Genomic DNA, 18782 nt, shown 5'->3' on the forward strand with positions numbered 1-18782 from the left:
GCCTAGCTAACTGAGTCCAGGGTTTGATAGAAGTAGTTCCTTCTTTTAAGCATATAATCATTTTGATTCTTAGAAACTTGAAGTGTTGACATGCAATGGAGTGGTTTTTCACAATAATTCTGTAAGTCCCTCTAATATTTTAGGTGACAGAGCTTTAGGAACTCATAAGAAGCTAGTCACAACTATCACCATGGTAATAAGCTGTCATCTCAGAAACACAAGTTCAGATACTTGCCAATGTGTTTGCAACCTGCTCCAGTGGCTCATAGTAAAACAATTGTTTATCTCATTTGTGCTTTGTAAGCATTTCCTACCCTACTTAATATAGTATCAATTGCACTGGAGCAGTGGATCAAAGAATAAGACCACAGAATGATCCTATAGAAAAACAGAGTTCACAATCTAAGAACTAATTTCAGTACTGACTTGGCCCAATTGCAACCACCTGCACCTCCAGTTACAAGGGTATCTGATTTATTTAGCCTTTATTGTCACTAGCACTGATGTGTACATCCTCCAAAACCTATGACCCACCAATGCTTAGAAGTATAATGAAATTTTAGAAGATATATAAATCATATCATAAGCTTGGATGAAGATGATATGACATAAAATAATGTTAGGAAAATATAAGGGATCGATGGAATTCCAGAACAAATAGGAGATATGAGAATATTATAACATATACAATGGAAACATCAAAACAAAATACATGGATTGCTTGTTATTCTGTTGCACCAAGTGATTTCTCAGCCTAAGGGGGGGGGAAGGAATTGGCAAAAGCTTACCTGTATGGAACATGGGAATCTGTAAAGAAGTAACACATGCTGTTGATTTTTCATGAACAATGAAGTGAGCGATGGTACAGAAATTACAAGAAATCTTTTCTCACACTAGGTCAGGTCACAGCTTCTACCTACCCTTCATTTTTCAAGAGTCTGATCTATGCAGTCTCAGACTATGTTGGCACATGTTTGTTCCAGGCTCTAATAATTCTTTGATGCATTGGAGTATGTTTTGAGAAGTTTAACATATGATATATATTAAGATGTCAAATGACCAACTTTGAATTCATAAATTAATATGTAAAAATTATCACTGAAAATTAAAAGCCTTCCAATGAAGCTTGAAATCTGTTCTATTTATTATCTGCAAAACATTTATCTATGTCTGCATGGGAGAAATAATTGTGAATCATTATAGTGTACAGTATGAAAATAAACCTTCAAATTCAATTAATTTTATGGAATTTCTTATGTATTGGCAGGTCATGAATCAAGAATATTCAAGGAAATAAGGATTATAATTATATATAAAAGTATTCTGTATAACATTGAGGTTTATTTTATGATATTAGTGTATTTTTCAAATAATTGTTTTTTCTTGTAAAACATGTCATGCTTTAAAAGGGCATAATTGAAAGTATATTCCAATGTCATAATCAGCTTTAAATGTTCTACTAATTAGTTTAAATAATAATCAGATACTAGAGTTACCAAATAATTAATTAATATTAATCTTCATAAATTAATTCATTAATGTGACAAATTCTTCTTTTTTGAGAAAATAAAAGTCTTCAAACCTTGGTACCCTCTTTATTACAGACTCTTCCTTAGTAATAACCCACCAAGATCTGATCTAACCAAAGAAGCAAGCCCAACAGGATAAACTGGTTTGTACCTGAGAGAGGTTATATGGATTGAGAAACAGAGGTAAAGATGCCAAGAAATAGACAGAGACAAAGGATAGAGTTGGGGGGCAATCCAGTGAATACTGGATGCCCCAAGTTTATTCTTCAACATACTTAAATACCTAAACAAAAAGTGGAACATGGCAAAAGATTTCTTTATCAAGATGCAAGGAAGAAGCAGACCTTCTTGCTTAAGTTTTCAAATATTTGGTAACCACACCTTAGAGTAAATTCCTTTTTTTATCTGGCCTTGAGGATCAAGAGTAGCCACACCTCAGAGAAAGTCTCTTTTTACTTAGATAAGATAACCACAACCAAAACCAAACATCCTACAGTAGCCATGACTTAGACCTTTAGGTCTTATAACTTTAATCTTGGAATTGTAAGGAAAGGTTTGAACTCTCTGACCTTAAGCCAAGATGAAGTGGAGCCATTTTTATGGGTCCCAAAATACATTGGAAAGTAAAATAGTCATCAAGAAAAAAATTATGAACAACAAAATTTGGATATAGAAACTTCTTGGTATAGAACAAGGAAATAAAATGGGTCTGCTCAAGATACAGCATGTTTGTTCATTATAGTATTATCCATAATACGGAGATACAAAACTACATTTTGGTGACAGATCATTTTCTTTAAATATCATATGCATATATTTGTATCCACACAAATACACACATTATACATTAAGGGGTATTATTCATCTCTGCAAAAATAATTAACTTGTAATTTGCTACAGAAGCCATGAAACACAGTAGTTAGACAGACACTGTAGAATCCCACAACTTGCATAATCCACAAATATTAGAATCAGAAGCAAAGAAAAGCTCTTACCTGGGATACAGGGAGAGAAAAACAAGAAGACACTTTTATATTGAAGATCAATAAATGCTGCCTTTGAATTCACAGCACCATGAAAATGACTACAAATGATATACTGTACGCTTGAAATTTGCTGAAAGTAATTTTAATTTTAAATATTCCACCTAAGCATGAATATATGTAACTGTGATAAAATAAATATGTTTGGTTTGGTATTTTAATTTCAACATAACTATTAACACAGGAACACACAAATAAAACCATTTAAAATAAAGATGGTATTTAGGTGGTGGAATGGGTTATGCTACTTCCTCAGTGGGTAGGTTGTGAGACAAAATTTCAGACCCGAATTGCTAGTTTCTAGAACCACTTGCCAATTTATGATTGATGGGAAATTCTCATGTTACTCCAAATTATAAACCATACCACTTAATTGAAGGAACTGTATAGAGAGAAATAAGAAAGCAAGGCTTCCTTAAGAAGGAAGGTTACGCTGTTCCTTCCATCTAAAGTATAGTTGAAGATTTCAAATATTTTCTTATATATTAAAAATGTGATGATTGTGTGTTTATATATCTGTGTAAACAAGTGTGTGTAAGTGTACATTGTGTAAATGTGGAGATCAGTAGTGGAGAACCCATGGCAGTCAGATCTCTCCTAGTGTGTATATAGTCCTATAAGGACTTATAATTGAATTCAGGGATTGAAATGCTTCTACTTCTTGTGCAGCCTTACCAGCCCATGTTTCCCAGCTTTGAAATTGGAATAATAATTTGTGCTACATACAACTTGATAGATAGTAAATATAAACAGATTAAAACTTTATAAATATGTAATAATTTTAAAGTTCTTAGTTTTTTAAAATAGCATATAATCTATGACACTTTATATCAACTGTTAAGTTGACAGTCTCCAATAAGCAGGGTTAGGCCTTTGACCATTTCTTGGGCAGGGAATCCTGGACTGTATTAATGAATATAGAAAGCATAGCATGACCATGTATGCATCCTTCTTTACGACATTTTGAGGCTGGAAGTGATATGGTCAAATTTTTCAGGGTTTTACTTCCTTGGCCCTTCTACTGTGTAGTGTCATACCCCTTTCTCCATTGGTATTCTTTAATCAGAGTATCCCCTTACAACAAAAAGAAAGGAAAATAAGAAACAAATTAATTGGTTTCATTATGGCATTTTCATGTATACATTGTGTGTTCCATCCATTACCCTTCTTCTTTCACTTACCCCATTGTTTTTAGCACCCATAATGTCTATACTATTCATTTCATGTTTGTAGTTTGAGTGAGACTTGCCTATTCATATTCTATATATTTGAGTACATGGTCACCAGTGAGTGACACTATTTGAAAGGGGATATAGCTTTGTTGGAGGAAGTGTGTCACTAGGGGTGGGCTTTGAATTTTCAAAAAGCCCTTTCCAAACCCAGAGTATCTTTCTTTCTTCTTCCTGATGATTTGGATATAGAACTCTAACATACTTCTGGAGCACCATGTCTACCTGCATTCTGCCATGCTTCCTACCAAGACAATAATGAACTAAACATTTGAAGCTGTAAGCCAGGCCTTTGTAAATGTTTTCTTTTCGAAGAGTTGTGATGATGGTGTCTCTGTACAGCTATAGATTACAAACCAAGACAGAATTTGGGTAGAATATTGCTATGCAGTCCTGACCAAACCTGGTTGTTGGCAAAATGTTAAGGTTAGTACTTTGAGTTATGAAAAATTTGAATACTTTAAGTGGGACTTAATAGGACAGATTGATAGGAGCATGAAAATTAGTACAGAGAACAATTTGAACATCTGAGGCCAAGCTCAAGAAGTTTCTGAGGGAAAGAATGATGTTAAGTGTTCTAGAGACAATTCAAGTACTATTTAGAAAATGAATGCAGCTGCTTTTGGCCCTTGTCCTAAAAATCTACATAAGGCAAATTTGAAGAGTTTGGAATTAATGACATTGGCAGAGAAGATTTCAAAATAGCCTACTATCCCTCCTCAGTAAAGGAAAGCTGTTGCGACCAGATACATCAGATTTGTCCCTCCATAGAGGTGCAATGATGCCATTGTGTGAAACTGTGAAGGTCAAAACTGGATTGAGTTGGAAACACCAAATTACTGGAGATGCCAGAGTCATGGGATGATTGCCACATCTACTGCCAACAGGGTGTGGCAAGAGGAAGAATTATGCTGTAGTCAACAAGGCTAGTGGGAGTTAAAGTTCTGTAGAGACTTTGAGATCAGACAAGGGGATTCAGAGTTTACAATTCGACCAGCTGGTTTTTTGACTTGCTTTGGTTCAGTATTTTTTCCACTATGCCCCCTTTTCCTCCTTTCTTGAATGATAATATATAGTTTGTGGCACTGTGTTTTGGAAATATGGCCATCTACTTTTTTTATTTTTATTTTGCTGGGGTTACAATTAAGTGATGGCCTTGAGTCTCAGAAGAGACATTGAACTTTATACATAGAAACTGTGTTGGGATTCTGATAGATTGTGGGGACTTTTGAAGTTGGAGTCAATGTATCTTGCTTTTGACACTATTGCAAGCCTGTGGGGGCCAGGGAGTGGAATGTGATACTATGAATAAGAATGCCCCTTATAGTCTAATAGATTTGAATACATGATCACCAGGGATAGGCACTATTTGAAGGAATTAGGAAATGTAGTCTTCTTGGAAGAAGTGTGTCACTGGAGGTTGGCGGTGGGGTTTCTAAAAGCACATTCCAAGCCCAGTGTGACTCTTTTCCAGAGCATGTGGGTCTGGATATAGCATTCTAAGCAATATGTGTAACTGCATGTGGTCCTACTCCCTGCTATGATGACAAAGGACTAAATCTCTGAAAGTATAAGCAATCCCCACTTAAATGCTTTCCTTTATCAGAGTTGCTGCAGACATAGAGTCTCCTCACAGCAATAGAACACCGATGAAAGCATCATGTCACAGGCCTGTTATATCTCATACCCTTAGGGCCTCTTTCTCCCTCCTAGTGGTCCCATTTGTAATATTTATTTTTACTATTACAGATTTTAAATTATATTCTCATCATTTTGCCTCTTCTCTTTTCTTCCTTCATCAGCTCTCAAATAATATTCCTCCAACGTCTACTATGTCCAACTTACTCTCATATTAATAGTCCTATTTTATTAGATTATTAGTTACATATTTATCAAATATATGCATACTTTCATGCATTAAAGCAGTTTGCACAATTGGTATTTGTTATGTGTGTATATGGTTTCAGAATTTATTTCTTTGTTTTAATTAACAAATTAGACACTTGCTTAGCAACCTTTATTGTCACCCTATCCATAATAGCTAAGAAATGAAAACATCTTAAAAGGCCTTCAGCAGAGGACAGGAAAATGAAAATGGTAAACATACACAATGAAACAACATTCAACTGTAAAGAAAAGTTAAATACTTTTCAGGTAAAAAATGAAACTAAAAAAATTATTCCAAATGAGGTAACCAAGACCCAGAAAAACAAATACTGAATGTTCCCTCTTACTACTTTTGGCTCTTTGCACCAATGTTTAGATGTGAGTATACAATGTGAAGTAATCACAGAAACAGGTAAGTGTAAAGCGACCATGGGGGCTCAAGAGGAGAAGATGCATATGATGTGAAGCATTAAATGAAACATTGACAGGGAGCTCCAACTAAGGAGTATGGTGGGATGTTAATAGAGAAAGAGGAGGAGAGAGGATGGACATGTAAGACCAAGTTTGCTTGATAAAACCTTAAGGAATTTTATAATTATATATTTACCTAAAAATCACAAATACACTTAAGTGCAGTATATAGATATACTGCAAAAAAATTGTGATTTTAGGCTTACCAATACTCTCCAGAGAAATCATTGACCAAGAAAAACCTAAATTACAAGGTGTTATGAGAAACATCCTTTCTACTGGTTGTTCAGGGAAGTGCAAGTAACTTAAAAACCAATGTAGACTGCTGTTGTTACCATTTTTTTATGAGAAGGCAAAATTGAGCCCTTATTGCTGAAGACACTACAAATTTAGGACACAGGACTTAGATTCAATAGAATCTAATCTGAAAGCCTCTTTTATGTCTAGCTCCAAAAGAACAAGAATTTACTATTTAAGTAACCAAGACTGGGAAGCAAATTAGTAGTCATACATATCAGGGAAACTTATCAACAACAAGTATGGCAAAATATTCATAAAGATGCAATGAAATGAACCAATATGCTGACAATAACAAACAATAGCAGAATTTGACTAAAGACCCACTCTACAAAAGGGGAATAATCCCTGTTTTCATAAACATTGTAAACTTCCCAGGGTTGTCATGTCATGGTTCTCAGAAGATAGTAAACTCTACAGCCACTTTGCTAGAACAGCTTAATTCTTAATCACATTCTAAAATTTACTTTTATTCCCATCAGTAAGTGCATCTACTTCCTCCCATCAAAGAACCTTCTCTTTTCATTAGATGAGACCATCACAGACAAACAGGACTGGATAAAATGAAGAGAAAATGGCTAATGAATCATACGAAATCCAAACAGTTTATGTGAATTGTAGCCCGTGCAATCTGTGGCTCAGGAAACATCACATAAGAGGGACCCGAAAGAAAGAAAACAAGAAAGGAGATAGCATAATAGAGGGAGACATTTTAGGTTTACAGAGAAATCAGGCACTAGGGAAAGGTCTGGAGATCTACAAAGATGACACCAACTAACAATCTAAGCAACAGTGGAGAGACTACATTAAATGCCCTCCCCTGATAATGAGATTAATGACAGTCTTATATGCCATCCTATAGCCTTCATCCAGCAGCTGATAGAAATAGAAGCTGACACCCATGCTAATCACTGAATGGAACTGGAATCCAGTTGCACAGAAGTATGAGTTATGGGTAAAGGGGTCCAGACCAGGCTTGTGAAACCCAGAGAAACAGATGACCTGAACAATGGGGAGCTCTTGGTCCCCAGACTGATAACTGGGATACCAGTATGGGACTGATCCAGACCCCAGGAATGTGGGTTTCAGTAAGGATACCTCAGACATCTATGGGAACTCCTGCAGTAGTTCAGTACTTATCCCTAGCATAGGTGTGGACTTTGGGATCCCAATCCACATACAGGATACTCCCTGAGCCAAGACACATGGGGTGGGCCTAGGCCCTATCCCAAAGGATATGATAGATTCTGATGACCCTCTATGGAAGGCCTCACACACCCCTGGGTAGCAGAAAGGATATGTGATAGGTAGGGTATTAGTTGGGAGGGGGGTAGGGGAGGAGGGAGGGAGTGGGAACTGGGATTGACATGTAAAACAATCTTGTTTCTAATTAAAAAAATTGAAAGACTCAGAAAGCCAGAATGTCTTCTGTGAAACCCTTTTGTACTAATAGATTCATAAAAACATCTGAACAACAATGACAATATCAATTGGCATGCCAAGGTGGAAATGGGTGGGGTTGTTGGTATCACAGAAAGCTATAGGCAACTAATGACTACAGAAAAGGGAGAATAAACTCCTAGAGGCCATCTAGTAATTTTTTCATAATAGAAATTTAGGGGTGCCTGAAAGTTAACAATCAGTTTAACAAAATGAAGTGCAAAAATGCCAGTTAATACTATAGGAATTTTTATTACTGAGAGTCATGTCATCATAGATATTCAGTTATTACTGGAGTTCTGGGGTGCTTAGGCAAAAAGCTGTTAACTGAATATATTGGAAAAGGACCCACTGATTAGAAAATTTTTGTAATGTGATCTAACAAGGGTATTCTTAGATCTTACACCTAAGCATGGCTTCACAACAATTGAAACTAAGCAGTGAAATGAACTGCTACTCTTCCTGAAGTATTCTTTCTGTGGCATAAAATAATTTTATGTATGATTTTCTAGTGTGACTACACTGAATATTACCTATATTCAGATACTTTTAAAACTTCATGTTAATAACACAAGTATCAGCATGGCTTCTTTTACTATATGTAAATTAATGTATAAAAAGTCTAATGAAACACATTCCCAAATTTGACATCTGTACAAATTAGCTATAAACATTATTATGTGTTACCAGACTCTGCCTTCAATAAAAGACCTTTGATACCTTATCTAACCTGCTTATGAATTTCATACCACACTCTAATTCTAGCTTTTGATTTTTAATTTTATTCATTCATTTGTCATTATTGAATGATTTCCATTAAAATGTTGTGCCTCTAATTAATGTTCAATGCATACATTTTTATAGTTTTCCTCTCAATAGAGCATAGGATAATTTTCGTTAATTACTTACTCTTCTTTATTGTGTTACCAATTAAGAAGAGCTTTTTACTCCAGTATACCATATTCAATCACAGTTGCTGGTAAAATCCACAGCAGTACTTAATGTTCACTAAAATGATTTTGCTGTACTTGCATCAGGAGGTTCTTGAATTCATTCCTTAGACAGGACCGTAAAGTAGCTGTCATAAGAGAATATCATGGAGAAACAGCAGGTGCAGGACTGGAAGTGGCAGCATCAGGAATCTCTGAAGGGGGTGAGCATATTTTCACAAACTTCACAAGCATCACATCAGGAGTTGCACCTGTTTATATCACTCCTGCATCAAGCAGTTGGATCTTGATTACTATCAAGTAAAAAGTTTGTTCTTTTTAAAATTTAATTTAATAAGCCTATGGTTAAAGATGAGCTTTAATTTTATCTCTGTATTTTTCTTTTCTGTTTATGGTTGATCCATCTTTATCTCTGGAGTGAGTTTCAATATGCAAAAAAAAAAACCGATTTGTTTTAAGAGTCAGTGATGTAAAGGGAATAGATAAATACTATAAAGACAAGAAACATGCACATTTACAATTGTTATTCACACATAAACTTAAAATTGACATTTCTCACATAGTAGACATTTGGAACAGAGTGAATCATATATTGATATTTTGATTTTATCATCACAGTATTATGAGAAACCTTTACTTGACACACCTTAGCAGATGTCTTGAAGCCTGGGTTCCATTGTGTCTACTGTCCCCTCTGTTTGTAAATATCATCAGCCCTCTCAAATATTTTGGGCCTCAATTGTCTCTGTTGTAATCTGCTGTACTTCTATCACCTGTAACTGACCAGCATGGTTTATTCTAGACGTGCTTGTCTAAATTTCTGTGGGAAAACCTACAATACAGTAAAGTGATTTAGATACTTTTTTAATAATGTAGGTTGTTCTATAGTACCCAGAGTGAAATGATGTGGTTGAAAGAGAAAAATAAGGCAGGGCATGAGGAGATGGATCACTGGCTAAGAGGGCTTGCTGCTGCAATTGCAGATAATACCAGTTCATTCCTGGGCATCCAAAGGGCAAATAACTCTCTTTGGCTGCAGTTCCTAGGATCTGGCCTCCCTCTTCTGGCTTCTGTGGGTAATGCAAACAGGAGGTACACAATGTCTTTGTATACAAAACACTAAAAGATATAAACAAATAAAGGTAAATTATAAAGAAAATATTAATATAAAAACTGAACATAATGCAATGTAAAGTGTAGATATAGTATTTTACTCTCCATGAAAAGCTACTGCTAATATCAAATATCAGGTGAGTTCTTCTTCATCCAAACTGGATCACACCAATTAAATACACTATGCTTTCCCCAAACTACCTCATACGAAGCTGGTGGCTACTATAATTAATCTAGTCAGATCATTATTACCAAGAGATAATTCTTACTATCAATGTTTGTGTTCAGCATGATGACACACAACAGGTAAGTGGGCTTGCCACCACACTTGACAAGTTGGCTTTGATCACCTTGGTGCAGAATAAAAGAGATGGCAGTAATTCACAAGCTCTGCCTTTACCTACATATCTATGGATAATGTACAGGCACACCTCACATACATGTCAGAAATAACAGATATAATTAGCATCAGTAAAACTATGTTTAATACCACACACACACACACACACACACACACACACACACACACACACATATGCAGAGAGAGAGACAGAGACAGACACAGAGACAGAGACAGAGACAGAGACACAGAGAGAGAATTAACTCATAAAATTAATGATTAAAATATTAGGGGAGTGTAAGTGCTATGGTGACCCTGCCCTAAATCACAGAACTAAGGAAACAGAGAAAGACATATTTCTGTGAGTATGAGGGCAGTCTAACCCAACATAATTTGTAGGCTGCTAACGACTATAAAGTGAGATCCTGTCTCAAAAAATACTGAAATGTCAGTTATTATTATATAAAATGAATAGGGATACTTTAAAGAATTTTGTTCATTATAAGATATTGTCAAAACAGTCATATTTAACTGATTAAAAACAATTTTACTATTAGAGTCTCAATATGTGTTTATTTTTAACTAATGTGTTATGAAATAATTCATATAATTTTCACCCAATGCAGAGAGTTTGCATTATTTCTATCCCAATAGTTACAAATTCACTTGTGACATGTAGTTTGACAAACAATGTGTGTAGGATTTCTACTTTAGTTGACACACAGTGGTGAAACTCATGGGGACATTCATATGTCCCTAGTTGAAATCAAATCATGTGACACTGGAGATGCTACTTGTTCACTTCAACCCTCAAACTTGTAAAAGGTTTTACTTTTACTGTTCAGCTTCAAATTCCTGCCATTTTCTACTGTTAATTGGAGTATTGTTGGTATTGTGTATCCTGACGTTAGTGCCAAAATGCCATCTACATAGTGATGTTCTCCCTTATGTGGCAACTAGTATGAGAGAGATTCTATTCATAGTTGAGTTTTACACTATTGCTATGAGATCAAGATCAGTGTTTCAATATCGCTTAGTAAATGAAAGCACATCAACAGAAACCAGTACAGGCCAGTTATAATGACTCCCTGCCAAGTTTTAGGTCAGTTGCCTCAGCTTAGCAAACTACTTAGAAAATTTCTAGTCTAAGAAGTATGGAACGAGTTCACACACACACGGGCGCGTGCTGTTCAAATCATGTTCTTTTCTCTTCTGTGCTGCAAAGTTTCTAGCTTGTATACACACAAAAACAAAAACAGTTTTCTGAGCTTGACTTTCTCAGGGTCAAAACACAGATAAGAGCTATCCCTAGTGACACTGTCAGCATCTTGTAGCCCCAAGGAGGCAGGTTAGAAGGATTCACCTGCATTGTTAAGAGACAAAAAAATCTGATTTCTGAGGTTTTAAATTCTTAGAAGGGAGTAGGAAAGTTGGTGCACGATACTACATTCCTAAGTTAAAATCTTGTATCCATAAGCTGTGGAGAGGATACGTTTAGGGATTAATAGATTTGTAGGGTACCATGGTCCTTAACTGATGTTAGCACTTTCCCAAGACGGCTGTGGGAGAATTTTGGACACCCAGTTTCATCAGGTGTTGTGGGTTACCCTGCTCTGAAACCCCTTGGGGGAGGGGGTAAAAAGAACCAGCACCAACAGCTCTCGCACTGGGAGTCAGTGAGTAGCCGAGTATGTTGCAGACACATTTATTAAGGAAGTTAGGCCTGCCTTTATACCCCCTCCAAATGTCCTATTGGCTCAGTTGGCTGACTCTGCTACATTGTCCTTTCATCATTGGTGTCTCTGAGTTGGGAGTTTCTTCCTCAGCAATCTTTGAGCTTTGAGGCAGGCTTGGAGGTTTGGATTAGGGAGGAACTGCCTGCTGTGCATGGGATTGCTTATGTGGCCTGGCCTGGGCACCAGTGGCAGGGTGACTGTGGCTTATGTAGGCTGGCTACACTTTCTCATAAAATCAGGAAAAACTGGAGCTAGGAGAATGAGAAGGGGAGAAGAGGAGAGGTGAGGAGGACATGAGGGAGCAGAAATGTTGATTCATGGGAAGAATAAAAGGAAACAAAATAAGAGATACCACAATAGAGGGAAACAATTCAGGAAAAACTAAGAATCAAACAAGTTGGGACTTGCCACCCCTATCTTGAAGGTCAGGAATGTGATCTATATGAGGGATTCCTCTTCTGTCAAGACATCCTGCTAAATAGGCAATCGTTTCTGGGAGCTGGCTTCTAAGTCTATTTCAGGGAATAAGGCAGAGATTAGACTGTGAGAACCAAGGTTATTGATAGTGTGATTAAGTTTCTCACCAGAGGACCCACAGTGGGGAGGGAAGTGACCCAATATACAAGTACTTGGGAAATTATGCTCAGTAATCCATACACTATTGAATCTTATACCAAAATAGAGTGTTTATGGCTTTACAAGAGGTTTATTACAAGAACAGCTGTTATAAAAAACATCATTGGCCCAGCATCTTGGGACTGAGTTTATCTCCATCAGAACATATTCCTTCTTTTGGGTCAACCTCCTGATTCATCATCAGAAATCTGGCTGCATAATTCTTGCTGACCACAGCAAGAAACACAAGAAACCCAACCGTATATGAATAAAATAACAAAAGCTTGTGAGGAAAACAATACATTTTCTCTGGAGGTATGACGTCAATCTTTGCAAATTCATAGACGACAGGTGCTAGGAATAAAACTGGGAAGTACATAGGTAAGATCTAAAAGGAATGTGCTCTTATAAAATGAAGGGTAGACTTAATTAAATGCAACATAAACACTCCACTAGTATTCACAGTAAATAAAGAAACCTTCTAGGAAAGTATTGTGCGTCAAGGTACATTGCTGATAATAGGAATCAATCATATACTTCTGTATTCTTTTACATCTCACCCTCCGGTATACAATAATTATAGACCCATGCTTCTGGTAAACATTCAAGTATCTGTCTTACTTAACATTGATTTGTGCTTATTTATTTTAGGGCAGAGATACTGTTTACTTTGTGAAATTAGAGTTTTTCCAAGGTTCTGAAATATCTATTCAGTATCATAAAAGAAACCTTGGGTATATTCAAAAGTCCTGCAATCTAAAATAATCCATTGAGTATTGAGACCCCAGCTGGATGCTGCACTGGGTATCATTTAACACTGCTGGTTCATTAGAGTAACCATGAGGCCCACTTGCTTATTTTTTTTCTTTTTTTTTTTTAAGGGGGATTTGTGTATCTGTGTGTGTTGATATTTGGCTTTGATTCTCTTTCTATGAGCAGTATTGTATCTATAATATGACAGTGTGGTCCTAAGGATGCTGATGCACTTGGCTACCAATACTGTAGCTACTTTGCACTGGCTCTGTACTCATATGCCAGGCCCTGCATCCACAGATTTCTTTCGGTTCCAGGCTCTGTGGTAATTCGTGGTAATGTAGCTACACCTATTTTTTTGTTGTAAAATTTGTGGTGAAGTAGGACATCCCTCTGATTGACAGTCTACTAAATAAATAAGAGAATTGTCTCTTAGGCTCCAACATTATGGTATTTACATAAAAAACAAAATCATTGATCTTAAACATACAGTCCTCTCATTGAAAGGATTAGAACTTTATTGAAATTTATCCCAAACCAAAAAAAATTGTGCAAATCTATGCTACACAGATGGTTATCTTGGTTATTGTGCAAAATTGGTTGCTTGTTATATTGATTATATTTTATTAACACTATTAGATAAACCTATATACAATGTGAGTGCCAATTAAAATATTTTAATGGGATACTTTTGTTGAGGGATAAGATATTAAGCTAGTTAGCATGCATACATGAGAAGCTCATATTCATTGCAATGATCCATTTTATTGATCATATTTAAAATATACAAGATATAGTTTGATATATCTAGGTAGAGCAAAAAGGTTCCTCAGTGCTGCAAATAAAAACATTCATCACCTCCCATGTTCCTTTGTTGCTGCCTTTGTGAAAAGTGCAGCTAAAATCTAGGATTTCACTACAGTATCTCCAGAGCCATGTTTTTATGTTAAATATATTCATTTATGCATTCTATGTGCCACTAATTTTATGCTCAGAAACATGTCCCATTTCCTTCTCTCTCCTGCAAGCTACCATTTTCTTTCTATCAGTGTGTTACATTCAAATCAAGGTAGCATGATTACTCCCCCCAGGATGTTTCCTTATGATTTTTCATTTTAATGTTTTCTTGCTCATGCAAATTGATGAAAATTAAATGTATGCCATCAGTTTTTCAGACATGCCCAGAAATGTCTTCACAGTGAGTTCATACATATACATATCTGATGGTTCAGAACCTAGAAGCTAAAACTTAATAAGTGTTTGGGAGATGTAAAATGAATAGATGAGTATAAATGTCATTAAAACACAGAAACTACTTCATTACTAGAAAAAGATGGAAATGAGGCATAAGTCTTCATATTCAGAAGGAAATTGTACATAGGACAATTTCTGACATAAAATATATTCTAATACTTATTAAATAATTTACTTTGACTCATTATGTTTAAACCTATTATTTCATTTAACTTTCCTGTATGGCATTTTTTTTTGGTGTTGTTTTGGTTTTACATTTCCTATCTAGAGGATCAAGCCACTATAACCAAGAGAAAAAAAAATTCTGTTAAATTGTCTTTATAAGTATATAATAAACACACACACATACACAAATATATATATATATATATATAATGTATATATATATATATATATTATGTATATATATAATGTTTTTTCATATGAGAAACATACCAGAAGAGGCAATCAAATGTTAATAATTTAAACATAATAAGACAGCCTTATTTACATTTGTAGGAGAAATAAATGAATAGAGTAAAAATTAAACAGGGCTGGGTATTTTAAGAATCTTGTTTATATGTCAGTCTTTTGAATTTTAATATTAATTTTTAAATTATATGTGAAAAGTGTAATTATTTTTTGCTCTGAAAATTATACAAATCAGTCCTTCATAGATTGTCAAATACTAAATGAAGGAGGAAAGGAACAATGCACTTTTCTAAACATATGTTATTCCACTACTGATTAATAAAGAATTGAAAATATTACCTTACTATTAATCTCATTCTTGTATTTTTATTTCTTTATTTTTTTGTAATTAATTTTTTAGTTCAAATTAGGAACAAGCTTGCTTCACATGTAAATCCCTTCTCCCTCCACTCCCTCCCAATCCCCTACCTGCCCCATCTACCCTCTACTCCCCAGGCAGGGTAGGGCCCTCAACGGGACTCCCCAAAGTCCACCACATCATCCTGGGCCGGGCCTAAGCCCTCCCCCATGTGTCCAGGCCAAGAGTGCATCCCTTCATGTGGGATGAGCTCTTAAAGTCACTTCTTACACCAGGGAAAAATACTAATCCACTACCAGGGACCCCCTAGAGTGCAGAGGCCTCCTCATTGACATTCATGTTCAGGGGTCTGATTCAGCCCTGTGCTAGCCTTCCAGACATCAGTCTGGGGTTCATGTGCTCCTCCTTGTTCAGACCAGCTCTTTCTGTAGGTTTCACCAGCCTTTTAACCAACCACATTGATCTTCATTCCTCCCTCTATGAAACTAGGTTCCAGAGTTCAGTTCAGTGTATATCTGTGGGTGTCTGCCTCTACTTCCATGAGCCACTGGATGAGGGCTGTAGGATGGTATATAAAGTAATCATCAGTCTCATTATAGGGGAAGGGAATTTAGGTTAACCTCTCTACCATTGACTAGATTGTAAGTTCTTGTCATCCTTGTAGATCTCTGGAAATCTCCCAAGTGCCAGATCTCTCCTCAGACCTAAAATATCTCTCTCTGATATGGTATCTCTCATCCTGCTTTCCTCTATTCTTCCCCCAACTCAACATTTCTGGCCCTCCATTTTGTCCTCTCCACTCCTCTTCTCCTCCTTTCATTCTGGCATGTCGCTGTCCCCTACCCTCATGCTCCCAATTAGCTCTGGAGATCCTGCCCCTTCCCATTCTCTTGGGTCCATGCATTTTTCTCTTAGAGTCCTTCTTGTTTCCTAGTTTCTTTGTGAAGAGGATTGTAGGCTGGTAATCCTTTGCTCTATGTCTAAAATTCATATATGAGTGAGTACATAACCATGTTTGTTTTTATGTGACTGGGTTACCTCACTCAATATGGTTTCTTCTAGTTCCATCCATTTGCCTGCGAATTACAAGATTCCTATGCTTTTTTCCTGCTGAGTAGCACTCGGTTGTATACATGTACCAAATTTTCTTTATCAGTTCTTCAGTTGAGGGGCATCTAGGTTGCTTCCAGGTTATGGCTATTACAAACAATGCTGCTATGAACATATTCATTCTTGAGAACATGTCTGAGTTTGATTTTTGTCCCATAAGTAAGATGAAAAAGAAAACTGCACTTAAGATACATATTCTTGTTAAGTGTATTCTGTTAAAGCTATTTACAAAAAAGTAATTAAAATAAAGACTGCAGGTTTCTTGTATGCCAATTTATATGAAAAAGCTTTCTACAGAATTGTGTTAGAGAATATATTTAAAGTTCTGTTAAATATATTAACATGATGTAACAAAATAATAAACATAAAATACTTGTTGGAGTTAGCTACTAGTCATTAACTAGCTAAAATATGCATATGTTTGTTCTGAGAAACATGTTGGAATATAATAGATCATGACTATGAAATGATTTTTGTGTAGTCATGACTATTTCTATAATGGCATGATAAATATAATTTGAAGTGGATTAAAACAGCAGTAGAGAATTGATTTATGAGAATTTTACAAATGAGAATAATGTTTACCATTTTACCATCAGTGCTTTGTTCATTCCTTCCAGAACATAGACATAAAAATGCTTGTTCAAAATTAGTAGTTTGAGTTATTTTCTGTTTTCAGGCCTAAAGGCAGAATATTTCTACATGTTTCACATGGGGCATGAAAAATAAAGTTTTATCTTTGTGAGATTCTTCTGCTTACTTTGGTTAATAATATGAAATTACACCATACTTTTAAATATGAGGTCATGTAGAACCTGAAAGGTTGCTCTATGAATATTTTACATTAAATATAAATTATACCTATTATATTCCAGCATTTCAGTAAGATTTCTCTCAGCATCAAATCCCAGTCTCGTTAAATTGTACATTGGCATGTCTGTTATCTTAACATTGCTCATGAACTTGTACCACTGGTTGTTACTATTGGTTTTTATCAATATTGTTTATTTCTAAAATGAATATTTCAGACTAGAGAATGGAAAATGAACTTATTCTATTTACCTGAAACTACTTTAACATTTTGATGTACTGAAAATGTGCAATATCCTATAAGCCCTACCCCAGTGCAAGTGAATCGTTGTGGACGAAGAGGTAGAAATAATATAAGAGCCTATACTGGTAGGAGAATATAAGGAAATGCTAAACTTTGGACAGAGCAGAACAAGTGCACATATATATTCACAGAATTTGTGATTGCATTTACAAAATTTTTCAAGCTCAAACCAGACCAAAATCAGTATAGAGAAGTAGCAGGATATGCCATCCCTGTCTCAGATGCTCAGCTTCAAGTAATTGCTCTCGGTGGGGAAAAGGAAAGACAACTTGATCTGAGAGTATTGCTGTAAGTAAGGGACTTTATATTGCAAGACTATGTATCCAAGAGTACTTGGGCAGCAAAAATTGTTCTTTAAGGGTAAAACAAATGTAAACAAAACAAAACAAACAAAACTCCCATAAATTTTGTGTGTAGGAAATGCTATATCAATCATGAATATTTAAGGACTGAAAATGCTCAAAACACATGGTATGAGTTTCTCAGAGAGCTAACAAATACTAAGTATAGAAACTTACAGAGTAACAAATCAATAAAAGTAAAAAGTATTCAATATTTAGTGACAAGAACTAAAACTATTTTAATTAAGTCATGCAACTCTAAATTCATGTACATTGATAATTACTGAAATACAAATAATACTAATGATATTATTTCATAAATACACATATTAATAAATATTATCCATGGTATCACTTCTTATATCTACATTTTAATCCACATCTTATCCACAAAAAGAGAAGTGTCCTGGAAATTTCCTCCATTATACGATGCGTTTTTCCATGCCATAAATATGATAGCTGTAAAAATAAATAATGTAAAACATCTTTATTTTTGAGAATGTGGGCAATGTTCTCAATGGGAAGGCCTAAGAGGGAGAAGAGAAGAATAGAGGAGATGAAAGAAGAACTAGAAGGGAAGGGAAAGAAAAAAATTAAAAGTGAACATAGAAAATATGCCTTACTCCTGAATTTAGGAATCAGAAAATCCTCTACCAAAAACATGGAAAAATAAGTAAAGAAAGAAAAAAAATACTAAGATAAGGAAGAAGAAAATCCATCATTAACATATATATATATGTATATATATATGTTATGAAATATATAAATTATGTTATGATATATATAATATA

The sequence above is a fragment of the Cricetulus griseus genome, chromosome 6 (assembly GCF_003668045.3).
Source record: "Cricetulus griseus strain 17A/GY chromosome 6, alternate assembly CriGri-PICRH-1.0, whole genome shotgun sequence".
In the NCBI taxonomy this organism is placed as follows: domain Eukaryota; kingdom Metazoa; phylum Chordata; class Mammalia; order Rodentia; family Cricetidae; genus Cricetulus; species Cricetulus griseus.